This window comes from Daucus carota, chromosome 3 (genome assembly GCF_001625215.2).
Source record: "Daucus carota subsp. sativus chromosome 3, DH1 v3.0, whole genome shotgun sequence".
Lineage (NCBI taxonomy): Eukaryota > Viridiplantae > Streptophyta > Magnoliopsida > Apiales > Apiaceae > Daucus > Daucus carota.
Genome location: NC_030383.2, coordinates 7,355,018 through 7,373,264, shown reverse-complemented (window position 1 = coordinate 7,373,264; position 18,247 = coordinate 7,355,018). Strand labels below are relative to the sequence as shown.

The 18,247-nt window shown below is 31.0% G+C and overlaps 2 long non-coding RNA genes across 3 annotated transcripts; one reads left to right on the top strand and one right to left on the bottom strand.

Moving 5' to 3' along the window:
• Positions 1 to 1,389: 1,389 nt before the first annotated feature.
• LOC108211025 (uncharacterized) lies at positions 1,390 to 15,316 on the bottom strand. 2 transcript variants are annotated; one of them, XR_001804961.1, is made up of 5 exons: positions 15,083 to 15,316; positions 13,777 to 13,919; positions 13,092 to 13,495; positions 12,885 to 12,952; positions 1,390 to 1,838 (listed from the first exon to the last, which is right to left on the bottom strand). It is a non-coding gene; the product is annotated as an uncharacterized LOC108211025 (long non-coding RNA). The 2 variants fall into 2 exon arrangements; XR_001804964.2 differs by lacking the exon at positions 1,390 to 1,838 and adding an exon at positions 10,217 to 11,726.
• Positions 9,915 to 11,926, top strand: LOC108211026 (uncharacterized). The gene is made up of 2 exons (XR_001804966.2): positions 9,915 to 10,221; positions 10,653 to 11,926. It is a non-coding gene; the product is annotated as an uncharacterized LOC108211026 (long non-coding RNA).
• Positions 15,317 to 18,247: the final 2,931 nt, after the last annotated feature.

The following is an 18,247-nucleotide window of genomic DNA, read 5'->3' as shown; positions in this document are numbered from 1 at the left end:
AACAGATATGCCACTACAGCATAGTGAACGACTCAATAGCGAAATTTGTAAAATCAAGAGGTTGAATCACACTTGTTGCATCCGATTATCTTCTTTCAAATATGTCGAGAAACCCGATAATATCATCATCTCTATTTTGTTAAAATTATAAAAATGATATCGTAATAATAACAATGTTAATTTCGATTCGCAAGCCGCAGCCGCGCGAACCTGGTAGGACTCATCAATCTCATCGGGAGACGATCACGATAGGCCATGTAACGGTGAATTGTTGCCGGTTAGGTTTCTAGTTGTTAATAATAATGTGAAATTTGCGTTAGTGTTGGTTTATGTTTTAAGGCTACTTGTCTTGTCTCACATCAACATCAGAACTGCGTTTAACATTCGGAACATATTTGTTTAATATTTATATGTCTAGTTATGTATACAGTTATATTTATAATGTTTCCATACGAAAATAAAAATTTATAAAAAAAGAATATTCAATAGCAGATTGTTTAAGCTATTTATAAATTAAACATTGTTTTCTACAAATAATAACTTTCTCGAAACTGAAAATTGATACCTAGGGAATATATATTTATAAGAAAAATATTTCTAACTAAATATAAATTAAAAACATTATATTATTAATTAAAAAATATTTCTTAAAAACAAATTCGTAATTAATAAGGTAATTTCAATTTATAATATTATATTTTCTAGAAAATATTTCTTATGATATTAAACAAAATAAAATTAAGCGACTTTCTTCCCACATATTAATAAGAAATATCCTTCTAACAAAGTGTAGCGGGTTCCTACGTAAAAAAATAAAAAGAAGAAAATGTATATCTACATATGAGTTCAAGTTAGTAAAAATATTATTAGAGTTTTACAGATTATTGTTGAATGTTATCACAACCAAATAAAAACTTATAATTTTTAATATTTATGATAATATATTTAGCTTTTATCAAGTTTATTTATTGTTTATTTTTAATTAAAAAATAATAGCCATGTACTGTAATAAGCAACTAACGTAAAAGCCCGTGCAAGGCACGGGACTCTTATATAATTTGTGTATACTCTCGAGTCATATTTCGTCCTCTTATATAATTTGTGTATACTCTCGAGTCATATTTCATAAAACGTGTATTATATAGACTATAGTTTGCGTAGTGAACTATTAAAACACTTTGATAATATGCTAGTGCAAGCAATTTGTGCATAGGTCTGCAAATGAAGTAGCGCACTTGTTAGCAAAAGCTTCTTGTTCTTTGCCAGACTTCAGGGAATGGAGCTCCTGTGCTCCAGATTTCCTTTTGGATGTTATTACTGCTAATTTGAATCAATGCAAGTACTTTTGATTCGAAAAAAAATTAAAAAATTATCAAGTTAGAGCTGCTGTCATAAAATTAGAGTTGTGTCAATTCCTGCTATAAAAGTTCAACAATGGCTTTGTTCTGTAAAGGTGCACAACTCTAGACCATAATACTTTGAAATTTGCAACCACATACAAGACGAAAACACTTTTCAAGCAGGCAATATTATTCGATTCAGAAAAACACGAAATGTATGTCTAAAAGGCTTCTTTAAAAACTGAAATGAGATCATTCACTATAGAAGTGAAAATCTCAAGCTCCAAAGCTAATGCAATTTCTTGCCTCTATCTTCATCTAATTTACCACACAATTTCATTTTTCCATTCCTCTGATGTGCATTTCCCTCTTCTTCTATGCACTTCCCAACAGATTTATTCTCATAGTCGGCTAATATCGTAAGCTTCTCTAAAGCGATGGGCTCAGGTTTAGATAAGCTCTTCAGTTGCGGGGTTTCTTCTTGATTGTGTTTTGATCCTGGAATCAAGTGCACGTAATTTATCAAACAACACACATTAATAAAATACATCAACACCAACAATTTAATGAGGCAATTTATGAAGGGGACCTATTAACATGGTCGAGGAGTCGTCGCTCATATACTGAAAACTATTTGATAAAATCACGAAGTTAATGAAGAATTATGTGTTCAATAACCTTACACAACTGTCTAATTTTGTATTACCTCACAACACACTACTAGAAAAAGTGGAATAGACATCACACTTCAGACATCAGTTAGAAATGTCTCTGATGTTAAAGATACTTTCAACATCATTTTCACTTAAACTGATGTGTTAAAGTATTTTAGACATCAGTTATTTATGCAACTGATGTCTAAGGTACGTGTTTAAAAAAAGTTTCCACCATCCCCTTATCAAAAATTTCCCTCCCTTATAAAATTTCAACTTCCCTCCCTTAAACAAATTTCATCTCCCTCCAATATACATAACATAAAACTTTAAAATAAAATCATTCAACTACAAACACATACATATAAAATATTTATATAATCAAAATCATTAAAATACAAAATCATATATATATATATATATATTATTTTAAAATATTAAAAATTATTAAAATACATAAATCATATATATATATATATATTATAACTTTAAAATATTAAAAATTATAATTATTCAACTAAATAAAAATATTAAACTAATTAAAACTACTATCACACACATAAATTAAAATCACCCAAAATATTACAACCCAACACATTACAAATATATATCAATAAACATCACATAAAATAATTAAAACAAACTTAAACATAAAACACATACAAACATTCAGACAAACTAAAACACGCACACAACACACTCAATTTAAAACAGAAAGGACCCGACACACACTCTCTCTGCTCATGAACCCTAGAAATCGCGCGACATCGATTCCCCCGGCGTTCATCATCTCCGTCCCAATTCAGGCGCTCCAAGAGCTGTAGACCCTCGATTCCGCCCCTACTTCTTCAGTCCCGAGGTCTTTCTCGTGCATCTTGCTGCTAGCTGCTCTATTTCGGGTGCTCGAAGCTTGAGCTTAATCAGTCAATTAGGAGGTTATTTCTTGAGTCGGTAAGCTTTGATTAGTGTATACATGCTCTATTTGGGTGCTTTTTGGGTTAATATTGTACTATTGTATATATATGAAGATTCTTGATTTGGGTGTTCTTGTATATATATGAGGGCTACTGATTCTTAGGGCTATTTGGGTTAATATTGTGTTGTTGTGCTATTGTGCTTGTGATTTGTATCTCTAGTATATATGGGTCCTTGTTTAGGAGATGTTTAATTATGTCAAATATTTGTTTAGTTTGTTCCACTTATATAAATTATTTGGGGGCTTATTAATTATGTGGGTTGTTTGTATTTTACTTGATTACTCGTAATCTGGGTCACCACTTTTGTAAAACATGTGGTATCAATATATTCAATTGCTTTTGTATGTTGCTTCTTGACAGTTTGAGATAGAAATTTATTTTGTACTAATAGTATGCCATTATATGTTAGTTGCAATTTTCTTGTTTCTGTTAGTGAATTTGGCATTCAAGTGGGAAGGGAAATGATTGATGCACGCGTTCATAATCTTCAGAAGGTAATTTCGAGTTTGTATTATCCAGACACTCACAAAAGTTAATTAAAGATTTCAATTAATTTCAGTATAAGCAAAATGGACTGGGTTATGTTAAAATAAACTGAGTTTGTGTTAAAATGTCTCGTGTATGATGAATTCTGATTTATGACATGTATACTTTATTTTCAGAAAGTTAACAGGAAGATGGTGCATATAAGCTTTGGTTTAGTATTCATGCTTTGCTGGCCAATGTATAGGTATTTTATATACAGAAGAGTTTCACTCCTTTTCATATTGCAATTTGAGTTTATTATTGCAATTAGTTACTACTGGCAAGCTCTTACATCAGTAAATGTTTGTGTATGTACTTACGTTATATGTAAGAATGTTATTCAGTACCATTATTTTATTAATAAAAATATAATTTCCCCGGTTATTTGTGTGCGCGCGCGTGCGCTTCTGTAGTATTCTAATTGATGAATAAACGAATACAATTATTTGCCAACTTGAAATTAATCATGTATATTCAGTTGACAAAAATTAATATATATAGCTAACATAAAGCATACTAAGTGATTGTCTGTGCCTGAAAGCGAGGGGAATAGTTGTTCTTTTTTCTTGGCCTGGATATCATTTTGCTATATTCTTGTATATTAATCACATGAAATTGATTTTGTGCAGAGATTACAATATGCCGTCTTCTTTGTTCAAGCAGAGGAACAAGGTTGGAGGGTGCGGTGATAACAATATATCATTGTAAATGTTGTGATTTATAAATTTTTGTAATAGTTGATCAATATTGGATTTGATGGATGTGTAGTAGGTCAGTTTGGAATTTGATGGATGTGTAGAATACAATTGGTTTATATATGCATTAATAAGATTTAGTTGTTAATTTGGTTGTTTTCTTGGTATTTTTGGCGTATAAAAATGATTTTAATTCAATGTTGTTACATCAGTTAATGAGTAAAGAAATGATGTTAATCAAATATTATGACATCAGTTTCTTTAAAATTGAAGTGATGTTAAAGGCTATAGACATCAGTTATTAACTGATGTAAGCAAAAAATTCAAGTGATGTCTTTGTCGGCGATGTTAAAGGTACTAAGTTTTAACATCAGTTATTAACCGATGTATACGAGTACAATAGACATCATCCAAGTTTACAGAACTGATGTTAAATAGTATAATATACATCATTTTTTAAATAAAAAATGATGTAATAAGTCATAATAGACATCAGTTATTAACTGATGTTAAAGACAGGTACCTTTAACATCGCCCACAGTAACATCAGTTACAATTCTCCGGGACATCAGTTTTTAACTGATGTGTATTAGCATATTTCTAGTAGTGACAATTGCAATCATATCTAGAAATTCGACTAAAATTGGTGTATTATTGGGACTAAACGTGGATATTAATAGTCATATATATTCTCTAGCCCCATATTGTAAGAGCAAGATGAAAAGAGTACTAAGCAACGACTGAAACCACAAACAAACAATTAAATTTAAGTAACTTGTTGGAATAGTTGCCTTCAAAACCGGCGTGGTTGATACAATTAGAAGAGATCGAAGATAATCTTGAACCAATTTATGGTGTGTTTCACTTGATATAGTAGGGTTAAGTAAACTTGTTGCCCCATCAAGATTTCTTAATCTTAAATATTTTATGGGCTTTATCGCTGCTTACAAACTACATTTGTAGATATAGACTGTAGTACACTACAAAATTCACAAGCAGTATTAGTCTTTTCAAAATACATAATGTGATTCTACACCATTGCTCAAAGCTATGAAAATGGTATCTTAAAAAGCTAAAATGTCAAAATTAAAATGGAATGCTCACAGATCTACTTAGAAATATAACCCCGTGGTTCTCTTTACTGTCGGTGGAGGCAAATAAAAAAATTACAACAACCAGTACTTGAAATCCATATCCAAATGATTTACAATGCACAAAATTATTAAGAAATCAAAATATGTATGAAACAATCATAAACAAAGAAGCTGATATAAATATAATTTCATATCTAACTAACATGAACTCAAGAAGCAAAGCAAGCATGCAATAGCAAAGAAAGAACTCGACATGTAATTTGTATTGGTTCCATTTTCTGCTAAGACATATATGCCTATCGCCATTTGTTATAGGTTTCAAAATGCAAATGAGACCATTTTTTAATACCTTAATTAATAATACAAAAGAACCCAAGAAAGCTTGAATGTCAACATGTTATAATTTGAAGAGTTAGTTGATCAGAACTCTAATATGAGAAAATAAAAGGAATCCAAACAAAAATCGCATGTTTGATTTTGAGCCAACATGAATATTGAATAACATGGCGTATGTAATGAAAGTTGCGAATGATTGCAATGCAATAATGGCAGTCTAACAGAAAAATGTTACTCTCTCGGTCCCAAAATAAGACTCGCATTGACTTTTTACACGTAATTTGAGGTGTAAAAAAGCATGCTTGTACACATTATTTTTCAAATTATTTTTTTTGAATTAAAATGTAGATATTAAATTTTTTAATTTATTTTTTTTGAGAAATAGTATGTAAAAGCACGTTTTTTTCACACCTCAAATTAGGTGTAAAAAGTCAAGGCGACTCTTATTTCGAGACAGAGGAAGCCTCCATCTCATAGCATGTGTCCTCTTTTGATACATGTTTCATTTATTAATTATTTTTAAAATCTAAAAAATGAATTTTCAAGGGGATTAGATATATTTTCTGATGAAATAAGTTTTTTTTTAATCTATTTAAGTTGGATGATATGTGTAATTTGCGGTCAAAATTTAGTCAATTTGACTTTTTAATAGTCAAAACAAGACATATGATATGAGATGTAGAGTGTCAGATAATCTGAACAATAAATAACTATAAACCGTACAACAGATTGCTCCCTCTGTCCCTTTCATCCCTTTCATTTGTTAACATTTTTTTTTACAATATTTAGCATGCATTTTAAGACGTATATAAAATATAGTTTCATAACTTATTTTCAAAATTTTCTTTTTCTAAATAAAAGTCTAAAAGTTAAACTTTTATTAATAAAAAAATAAAAGGTCAACATAATTTATGAAGTTATACTATATATATGAAAGTCTTAAAATGCGTGCCGGACTAAGGGAGTACCTTCAAATCGAAACCACCCAACCGAAATAAACTATTCTCACTACCATCACATCAAGTATAGCTATATCCTTTCACGAATTACATTGTCTCTAGAATAATTTAAAACATATGTTGCAATAGTTACATAAAATGATATGGATCTCAAGTAATTATGACATCAATTTAGGGCACAAATAATTACCTTCGCCCAACCCCGCCAAAATAGAACTTCAATTACCCTACCTCTGGCAAATTAAATATTTAAGCGGGGAATCAATGTATTGAAGCCAACAAAACTCCAATAACACTAAACGTGGCACTGAACCTACTAACCAACACTTGAATGAGGTGGCAAATCAGTATATGTATCAGTTCACATGATATAAAGATTCTTCGATTCCCTTCCTAAGTTTTGAATTTCGAGTGTACACATATATAGAGGTAGCAAACGACTTCCTAAGTTTTGAATTTCGAGTGTACACATATATAGAGGTAGCAAACGAAATCAAGTCAACACACACTCTTTTGATTTGATCGCCAAATATCTGTACATATAAGCTAGCCTAAGAGCATCTCCAAGGCTAAAGATGCAACTGTTAACTAAAATATCTTTAGCTAAAATTTTTTTGAGCCTGTAAGGATTTTTGCTCCAGTGGGTATTAGCTAAAACCATTAGCTATATCTAAAGTATTTTTTTAAATATTAATTATAAATATAAAAATAATTTATTTAATTTTTATTCTGTATTATTGAAAACTAAATAATATATTTAATAACTAATGATCAATTATAATATTTAACATTTTTATATTATTATATTATAATATTTTAAAATTTTGATTGACAATAAAGTAACATTTTTACATAATATTACATAACAATATTATTTATAAGAAAACATGAATAATACATATATACTTACAATAATAATAATAGTACCTTAAATATTTCAATTTAAATATTGTAAAAATGATTTAAGGTAGAATGTTATATGCTATAAATAAAAAAATAATATTAAAGTAGGGCAAGAATCAAAATCAAAGTGAAAGATTTTAAGCTAATTATGTTTTGATAATTATCTTTTGATAAAAAGAGTTTGAAAGAATTAAAAATATAAAGTTAATTATATTTTATTTAATATAAGTGAAAATAAAAAATATAATTAATAAAAACATATATACCGATACTATTATAATAATAATAACTTGAAAAAACTAATTACCAAAAATTACTTATATCATGTAAAACATTTACTAATTTTCTTTGTTAAAAATTCACAATTGACGTTAAATAACTATATAAGTTATTATATTAGTTTTATTATATTATTTTTTTTAATAAATATTTTTACACTTAACGATACATAAAATTAAATTAAAAAGTTATACAAATATATATAATAGAACTATAATATTATAATACATATATAATATAATATAGACACCTAGGTTGAAGCAAGGTTAAATTTTCTTTGAGTTAAATTTTAAAAGAAAATGACATGGATATGATATAGATGACAAACACTGATTCAACAAATGTAGCATGCTCATTTCTCGGCATCTAAGTTGTGTTTTTTTTACATATTAGGTATATAAGCTGACACGTAGATTTTAAAGCTAACAGGTGACCGTTGGAGATGCTCTAATTAATTATCTTTGGTAGGATATACTCTCTCCATCCCAAATTAGATGACCCTGTTGACTTTGGGCATGCAATTTAAAGTTCATTGACTGTATAGCTACATGACTTATTTTTAAAATTTTATTTTTGCAAATAAAAATTAAAATATGAAATTTTCATTTACAAAAGAAAAAATAGAAAAATAAATTTCGGAATTAGACGGTCAATGCATCTAAAATTGCGTGCCCAAAGTCAACTAGCTCATCTAATTTGGGATGGAGCTAGTATAATAAACCCTTTATCTGCAGCAGCTGATGGTAATTATGATGTTCCATGTTTATTAGGGGGTGTTTGGTTGGGGGTTAATGGGACTGGTAAACGGGAATGGGAAGTCCAATCCCTAATGGGCTGTTTGGTTTAAAATTTTACATAATTGATGTATACACTTCAATTTTACTTTTTACAGTTTGGAGTGATCACTGGTGATTACTAATATAGCCTTGAGGTTAGTTGGGCGTCATTATGATGACAGTGAGTTAATGTCTTGAAACTTGTTACATTAATTCTCTTTTTAACTGGAACTTTACTCGGCTAATCGAGAAAATAAAGTTCATGAAATAATTTTGTCAAAGTAAAATTGACTTAGTTGCTATTTTTTCTAATTAATTATGATTTATATTATTAATCTTATCGTATCGCTTTATCAAGTAAACGTAATACTGATTGTTTTTTATATTAAAAATATTAGTACATGCATGATTTAAAAAGAATAAATTTATTGACATTAGTTCAAGTATATAAATTTTTATATTTAATAAAAATAAAAATAAAAGTGTAAAATAAAATTATGAAAGGCAATTGAACCACACTAATTGTTTTCATCATACATTTTTTTTTGTTATTTTTAAAGGGAAATTATTAAAATACATATATTTCAAAATAGAATTTTGGAAATAAGTTTTAAAAATTAATTAATTTTTTTATAAGGTCTAGTTGCTCGTAAATGAAGTCTATTTTTTTTTAAGAAAAATATTTTCTGGCATAAATATTTATAAAAATATCTTGTGAGGTTTAGAAAATATTTGATAAATGAAGACACATGCAAAACCTTGTTATTTTGAGAAATGGTTCTAGATGTCATGAGGAGAGGTTTTTCAAATGTTACTTTATGTAATACTACCCGATATTGAGTTTATACGTGCTACCCAATTTTTTCAATTATGATATTTAAAGACATTATTTACTCAAATTATGTTCGGACCAATCTCGTATCTTTTATCATCATGAAAGAATAAGAATATGAAAAATAGCATAAGTCACTAAAAATAATAAAAAAAACATAATATTATATATTATTTCAGTTATTGAAGTATGTCATAATTAAAAGATAATTTTCGATATTATAATAACATTTGATTTGGAAGAATAATAATTTTTATAAATTTATTTAATTTGATATCACCTGAAAATAAAATAATGGAAGAGTTCAAATATAAAACATAATAGCTCATATAATCAAATAAGAAGCAGTTGTAATTGTTAATTTTAAAAAAAATCTGCTTGTACCGTGTATCGGGCGGTGTGCAAATTAGTGCAATCGACCTCAAATCGTGAGAATTATGTATAATCAATGCTGTGATTTAAGTCCTCATTTAATTCATTCAAAAGAGTTAAAGGTAAATTCAGCAAACAGCACGAAGTAAAAACGTATTTAGCAATACCACGGGAATGGGAACATGTATACCTCCAGCCGGTTAATACAAACTTTACATGGACCCTGGGTTAACAAAATTCATTTGCCGCTCCTCCCTTTTTATTTTATCTCTCTCCCTCTTCTCCGACTCCCTCGCCTCCGTCGTTTCTCTCGCTGTAATCTCTTCTCCATCTCCGTCGATCTAGCCTCTCTCTGACTCCCTCCCAATCGACTCTCTCGCCTCCGTCTCTTTGTACCGTGTCTCCCTCACTGAATCTCTCCCCTACATCTCTGGCGAGATCTCTCAGGCATATAACTCGGTAATCAAGTCTCCTTTGAAGGTAACACGTTCCGCATAATTCTCACTATATGCATTTGTGTATTTTTGCTCACAGTTATGCATTTAATGCCCAACTGAGCAGAATTCAAAGTTTTAATTCCTTTTGATGTTCTTGTCTGCTGTTCCGATTCTTCCGATTTGTAATGTTGGGTTCTGTTTTATGAGTCGCTACTTCATGCTTGTTTGCCTGTTTGTGTGTTGGCTTTGGTTTCCAGTCGAGTCGAGTAGTAATTTGTTGTTGACTTGGTGTACTGATTTCACCAAGTCGCGAGTCCTGTTTTGCTGAGTTGCAGGGTCGAGAATCATGTTTTGTTTTGTTATTGTTTGGTTATTTTCGATTTAGTCTGCTGCGTTTTCTTCTTGCTGTCCATTGAAGTTTGAGTTGCTGGTTATTATTGGTTAATTTGTTTTGGATTGGCGAATTTGTAACAGTGTTCATAGCTTAGGTTAAGTCTGTTAAGTTGTCATCAAGTATCATTAACGCGCCAAGCAATAACTCTTGAAAGGTATGTTTACATGTATTTTTCAGGCACCATATTCTTGAATATTTTACCATTTTTTCATAATTGTCAATAGCACTTCAAAAACATTAGCTGTTTCTGGTGAAAGTTCTGTTGCAGGAATTAGCTGATGATTTTAATATTTTATTTTTTGTCAGGAAGGATTTTAATCTAATTTGGAAGTGTTAGGGAGGAATTTGGAATTGGCATTTTTCTTTTTGGATAGTTGGGTCAATTTCATATTTCTCTCCATAACTATCCTTGTATTCCAGCTATGCTTGTGAGATGTGTCTTTAAACTTTTGGTCCCTGTGGAGCATGAATTATAAATATATAAGTTTGTTGGATGAGTTTATGTTCTCAATTTTTCTTCCAAATGACCCATTTTTCCAAAGGATGAAAATTTTGCCTACTGGCCTTGAAATGAACTTGGAACATGAGTACTACCATTCAACTGCATACAGTTTCTCCATAAATAAGCTTTTTCAAATGCTTGCAAGGACTCATTCTTTCCTTTTACAAAAACGAGCCTGTCATTTCTAATATATTCACTTGTTTCTACGGTTTTATTATCGAAAACTCTTGCATCATGTGTGCTCAGCTCCTTAAACTTCTGTGGTGTTGTTCAAACCCCGTCAGTTTTATCATCTCATTTCATATTTTACTCATCAACATCCTAACTTGTCTTGCTCAATTTAGATTACTACTCGGACTGTAGTAACACTACTGCTATTAGATTTTAAGTGTACAAAGTACTGCAGGAAGGATGTAATAAACATTTTCACTCGTTTGTGTGGACATCTCTGAACTATTTTTCCTGGCTCATTTAGATTTTAGAGTTGCAAACTATTGTTCAGACATAGGGAAGTTGCTTGCACATGTGTTTCTGATTTTGCTTAAATTTATTTATATGATCAGGTGCTCGCACAATTGAAAATTTGGAATTGCTCTCTGTAACTCCTTCTCGAGCCGGCTATACAATTTTAGTGGAAGAGGAGATCAAGATCCTGCATTAGACAGTGTGAATATACTTATGTCGGAGCCGCTCTTGTAATTACTTTGCTACTTTTGACGAAGGAAGATTCTTGTTTTAAGAAAACTAAACACTGATATAATGTTGTTGTTTGGAGCTGACCCAAAACTTTTATTATGTGTAAAAAGTTGAGAAATTTAATTGTTTATTTTACTGTGCATTAGATTCTTATAATTTGTGTAAAACTTATGCAAATAAATAAAAATTTTATTTTGCTTATTGTAGTAACATTGGGTAATTAAAGCATATTTCTTTAGGATTTTTTTTTTTGGGGTTTTCCTTGCTCACTATTTTTATTATTTTTTATATTTTTAGTAGAAAATCAAATAAATAATCAAATATTTTTAGTGAAAAGTAAACTTTTAATTTGGTTTATAATTTATAATTTTATGCCTCCGGTTGACTTTTTAAAATCCAAATAAATATTGAATTATTTCATGTTTTTAAAATAAAAAATGAATTATTTTATGTTTTTTAAAATAAATAATAAATTATTTTTCGTTTTAGAGAAAAAGTATTCTGATTCTCATTCCAGTGTAAACCAAACAGCTTATGTTGGCACTCATTCCCATTCCAGCATGATCCAAACAAAATCGTAACCTCATTCCCAATCCCGTTTCCCGCCATTCCCATACCCTTCATTCCAATTCCCCATTCCCATTCCCATGTGCGATCCAAACACCCCCTAAGTCTATATCTATAATTTCACACCTATTATTTAGGCTTATTAGCCCTTAGTCCCCTTTTAATGTATAGAAAGTAGATTTTAGCACCTCACTACTATGAGACTATATTATATTAGCAAACTGTTTTCACCGCTCTAAAAGTTCACTGATTTAAATATTAAAATTTAAGCAGAATCCAAATCTATTTAATCGGTTTAATCTCTACATGCAATATATGTTTTAATCGAATATAATTTTATTAGAAAGAATACTATTTAATAAACTTAGAAAGCTAAATTATTTTAAGATGTTGGGTATCTTTCTAACACGTGTGGTAATACTCATGTTTTGCATCGCTGAAAGTGCGATTTTTACATCCCACCAAACCTTTTTAATTAATATCCTCCATAAATTAAAATTTACGAAATTTATAGTTACGGGGACACACAAGAGAAATATAAAATTACCTTGAGGGATTCCATCATGCGACAAACTAAGACGACTATGAACTTCTCCGGATCCAGATATGCACATCCTGCACGACATAAATTTTTAGGGTGGGATCACTAAATTCATACCATTAAAACTTAGTTAATAATAAACAGCAAATATGATCTAATAAAAGAGAAGAGAATCACAGCCCTCAATTAAATTTATACACTTAAAAAACATACCCATGCTCCGTTGAGTATTATTATGTAGATGCTTTAGCTTCCTACACTCATCTGCCATCTCTTTTGTGAGAACACTTTTGGCCTGCCTTGTTTTCTAGGTGTCACATACATTGGGAAGACTGGGGTCTGGGGTGTCATGCCCAAATCACCGCACAACCAATTCTTGAGAAAACCTCGATCTACATGCTGTAAAACATTTCACACCTACAAAAATTCAATCCTAGACTGCCTATGGACAGCTAAAACAAGACATGCCATTTCTAAAAGAAACAGGTTAATGAAAGGCTTTTGGATTATCGATCATCACATGGTTTTTCGTCCAATTGGAGACACTACCATACTGATAGCAGCGATTTAGGGACATAATGCAGGGACAGGCAAGCAAACCAAAGAGGATTCATGTGCTGAAACACAACACAACTAAGTTATTTAAGCTATAACTCAATATCAAATCATATAAAGTCAAATTTCTGATAGAAAATATAAATGACTTGATTAATGAAAAATGACATCCAAGGGCCCCAAAATATCTCGGTTAACTCAATTGGTGGTTGGACTTAAAGAGAGCAAGTCAGAGTCATAATGAGTTTTCAAATACATCAAGGAACCAAAGCTTTGTTACTGATGAAAACTTTACTCAGCAATATAATAAGCCACAAACTAAGAAAGATGAATGTATGAATACCTCAAGTAATTACTATGGTAACCAGGATGTGGCAAGCCATTCTCAGCAACAGTATCAGAGCTATGCTACGGCTGTGGGGAGATCGTCAGATGAACGGCCGCACATGCTCTAGTTTCTTTGGCTTTGGAGGCAAACTTATTATCCTGAAAGATAACAATACACTCGAAAATTCATCCTATGGAGGACAGGCTAGTTTTGGCTTTAAACTTCTATATATTAATTATCAGGGTCACAATCAATACTAAGTAATTGTTTATCATGTGTGAAGGTTCCTTCAGGGGAATCAATATCTGTTATCCCATAAATTAATGCTACATGTTTCTAGTGTGATTTTTCCTCTTAACCAGAATAATCGTATTAATCAGGATGTCACATTCCAGCTTAATTGCAGCTGGAATCTTATACACCACTTGAAATTTACAGGCATAGCTTTTACATCGGTTGAGTTTTACAAACATCAGACTCATATAATCATAAGGAACCTATCATTTATGTTCTGTTTTTATTTCTGCCAATAATTTCATAACTCAGTTGTTCGGTTTCTTGAATTGTTCTAAACTTATTGTTCATTCAATTTATTTATGTCTTGAATTTCCTTGATCCAACCCTTACATAATTAAATTAATAGCATATGTAGGAGACAACAAAATCGATACAAAATTTCTATGAGCAATTAGTCCTTCGACCATCTTTTTACAACAAATAAACAATGCATCTATATTCTGCTGCATCAGGCAAATAAAACTGTAAACATGCAAGGTAACGATGAAATCCCCTTCGAGAACATGAGGTGCGATGTTTTGTGACAACAAAAAATGCAATCCTCGAAGATAATAGCAAGACGGCGTTAAATAGGCTGCTTTACATTAGTGACACTAATCCTAAGGTAGAATGACCAGGAAAAACAATTTAGTCACTATCAATTAAGATTCTAAAAGACAAAACTGTGTCCTGAGAAAATCAAACAACGACAGCAAACAACCTTGAATCAAAAAAGTACTCTACACAAGAAACTAGAGACAGAACACTAAAACAGAATAATCTCAAAGCAAAACTGGAAACATGCATGAGAATCATCCATTGGTTCTACGAATTCCAGAATATAAATTGCCAAAAAAAAGAAAGAATTGGGGACACTATATTCATATATTCAAAGTATAAGCAGGATTGCCAAGATAAAAATCAGTGCTATAGACATAATTCTTCATCAACATTCAACAAATGAAATATGCTAATAACTCAATTCGGTCGCAGTATGTACACACACAAGTGATATGCACACCAAGATTCCATCAACGCTAAATACCTTTCTTCGAACTCTTTTTTTTGAACGTCGAATTCAATCATGGACACAGCGCCACTCCCAATTGGCCACACACCAAACTGACTTCACCAAATGGCCACCCAGTATCCCAAAATCAGTTTGTTACTCTTGAATCCTAACACAATTCGCCGAGACTTGTATATGCTATAGATGACCCAGCTAGATAATAATTGGGCGGAAGTTGAAGTGCTTCGTCTTCGTATGCCTGTAATAGCAGTAACGGTACAGGGCAATGTCGAAATTCTATGTTAACTGAGGGTATATCTGTAAATTCACGCCTATTTTCCTTATTCTTTTTGCCCTTGGTTCTCTTTTAATATATAGAAACTAGCGTAAAAGCCCGTGCAAGGCACGGGCCTGTTGTATAACTAACATATACTTTCGAGTTTCAAATATCAATATTTTACGATTTGGTACGTGCTTATTAAAAAAATTCAGCAGTTTCTTGTCTTTATTTTGTAGTATGCCTGTGTCAAAAGGTGCTGCTAACCATCCAAATACGTCTTCATGTAAAGACATAACTTTCTTAGGTTTTTCTCAAGTTAGAATCTGACATAAAAGTGAAGGCAACAACATAATTCTTAAATTAGTCCACTCATTTTGTGGTTACCAGATTGAGTTTAAACACAAAATCCTTCCCTTCCAGTATATGTTCAAGCATAGAATCAGAAGATAGACTCATCCCTTTGATTTCTTTTGACTGGCGCATTATGTAAACATTCAATATATGAGTTGAACACAAGCAAGTTGAAGGAGCCACCCTTGTCTTGCACATCGAGATCCAAAACCCTAAGACATAAAATAGTTTAAAAATTAAATCTGAATGAGTAGAAGTAAAGATCATATATATGGTGAAAAATACCAATCAAGGGAGTCAAACAATGCAAGTGCAGCTATAACATAACAAAGGAGGTCTCTGAAATATTTAGGTAAGTAAGATGAAAAGGTTCCAGAAGGCGTAGCCATAAACGGCTAAATCACAGTCTAGAGAAGAATCTGCCGAAGTTGAAACTTCGGTAAAAGCAATATAAATTTGATGTAAAAGTTATAAGTAGTCTACAAAAAACACTTGCAAATCAGTTAATATTTTGACATTCAATTTTCTACAACCACTTGAGTCTGTTTGAACACAATTTATCCCACAAAATATGTTGGAGCATAAAGCAAAAATGTAGTATTTTTTAGAATATTCCTACTATTAGTATTGTAAGTGGGCAATCTTCTCCTGTAATACATACCTGACATGATGGTATGGATGTGTATCTTTCTGAAAAACTGGGGAATGAAAATAAAGTTTTTAGCTCACATAATTCCCCAGCTTTTAATCACAGTGTGTAGCAACAACAGAAGTTAGTGGGTCAATAGTTTGATTTTAAATTATGGGCCAGTCCTGAGCCTCTCATTTCATTATTCATCCCCCATCCCCATCCCAATTCTAATCTTTTCTGCCTCTATTATACCTTGAGATTAGCCATTCTTAATTCCCTTATAGGACCCTTCTCTAAGGACCTTAAACACTGATATCATATTGACTAATTAACTAATGATTTCTTGCCATGTTCACCTTTGTAACCATGTTACACACCAAACAATTGGAATAAACCACAAATTCGAGCTGTGTGCTTAAATTTTCTAGTCAAATTGATAACTTTGTCTAACTGCCATTGTATACAATCTCACTTTAAATTTTGATATCTCAGAATAACTGTCATCAAGAGTAAAGACAGAATTCTTGCAGTTCTAACTATTCTTCTAATTTGAGTCTTTCATTCGATCAGAGATTAAGGTGACATGCTTGATGCACATGGAATAATAATAATTATTGCATACTTTTATTCACAAAAAAGAGAGTAAAAATAATAATTTCAAACAGACAGTCAATAATGTCTAAAAAAATCAAACGACCTATGAAAAAAAGGGGGAGCACCCTGTCTAAATTATTTTTCACAGAAGTCTCAAGTTCATTAAAGCTGATCTATGTATAAATTGTTACAGTATAGTAATAAGCTAACCATTTTTGCTTTGGATCAGTGAAAACAGAACATTAATGCATCGAAGATATGTTTAGGTGTAAGAACGTTTTTGGCCAAAAGAAGTGAAGGTCGATCTAACAATAACCCAAACGACAAATAAATAATTGCATTCACGCAAATGCACATAATAAGCAATGACATAAATAGTAATCATTTCTAAAATTATCAACCTGGCCTCAAAAATATGTCGGCATCAGCTTTGACATAGAATTCAGAATCATAAAGTGCATAGGCGGCTTTAAAGAAGGACAACCTAATATAAATGCACAAGTTTTTATGAGTATCAGATTATGTATCCAACTCACCGAGGATGAAATTAATGTAAGGACGAATTTATATGGGACTTACTGTACTCCTGTTTGATATCCAAGAGCATGAAGTCATCAAATTTTGCCACCTCCTTCACGAGTTCTAACACTTTTGCTTTATCTTCTGTTATAATAAATCTGATGACCAAGCCAATTGTTTCTTCCAAGCTGCCAAATCCATTTATAGAAGATGATCATCAAACATACAATAGTGTAAAAAAGAGTGTGCAAAGGAAAATAATGTTAATTCTTAGTTGCCTTGAAAGGGAGTAAAGAGAAAACTAAGGAAGAAAACTCAATATTCTCTGCTTTACTGATCAAATATTTGTGGGACTTATAATGCGCTCGTATTTAATGATCTGATATCACTTAATAATGGAACAAAACATAAGACACTAACAAATTATCCATTAGATAATATAAAAAAAGATGCACACAAATGTGAAAATATAGTGCATATTTATAATTGAACTTGCAAGTTTTACATACACATTCGACATTGTTTTACATACACATTCGACATTTATAAATTTTTTTCCGTGAAACTTCAGCTCATAATTCACAAAAGAACTCATAAAATCATGTCATCGAAATCTTAAGTTAAAAACTATCCAGCAATAATCAGCTTAACACTCTAATTTCAAAAAATAAAAATAAAAAACAAAACACTGCTAGTCATATCCATTGTATGTTCACAGTAATGAACAAACAGAAATGAAGTTGATGAGAATGCCTTTTTATTGTAGCATGAGACAGGCCATCAATACGAACAGGTAAGTACACGAGTTAAGTAGACCCAAAAGATA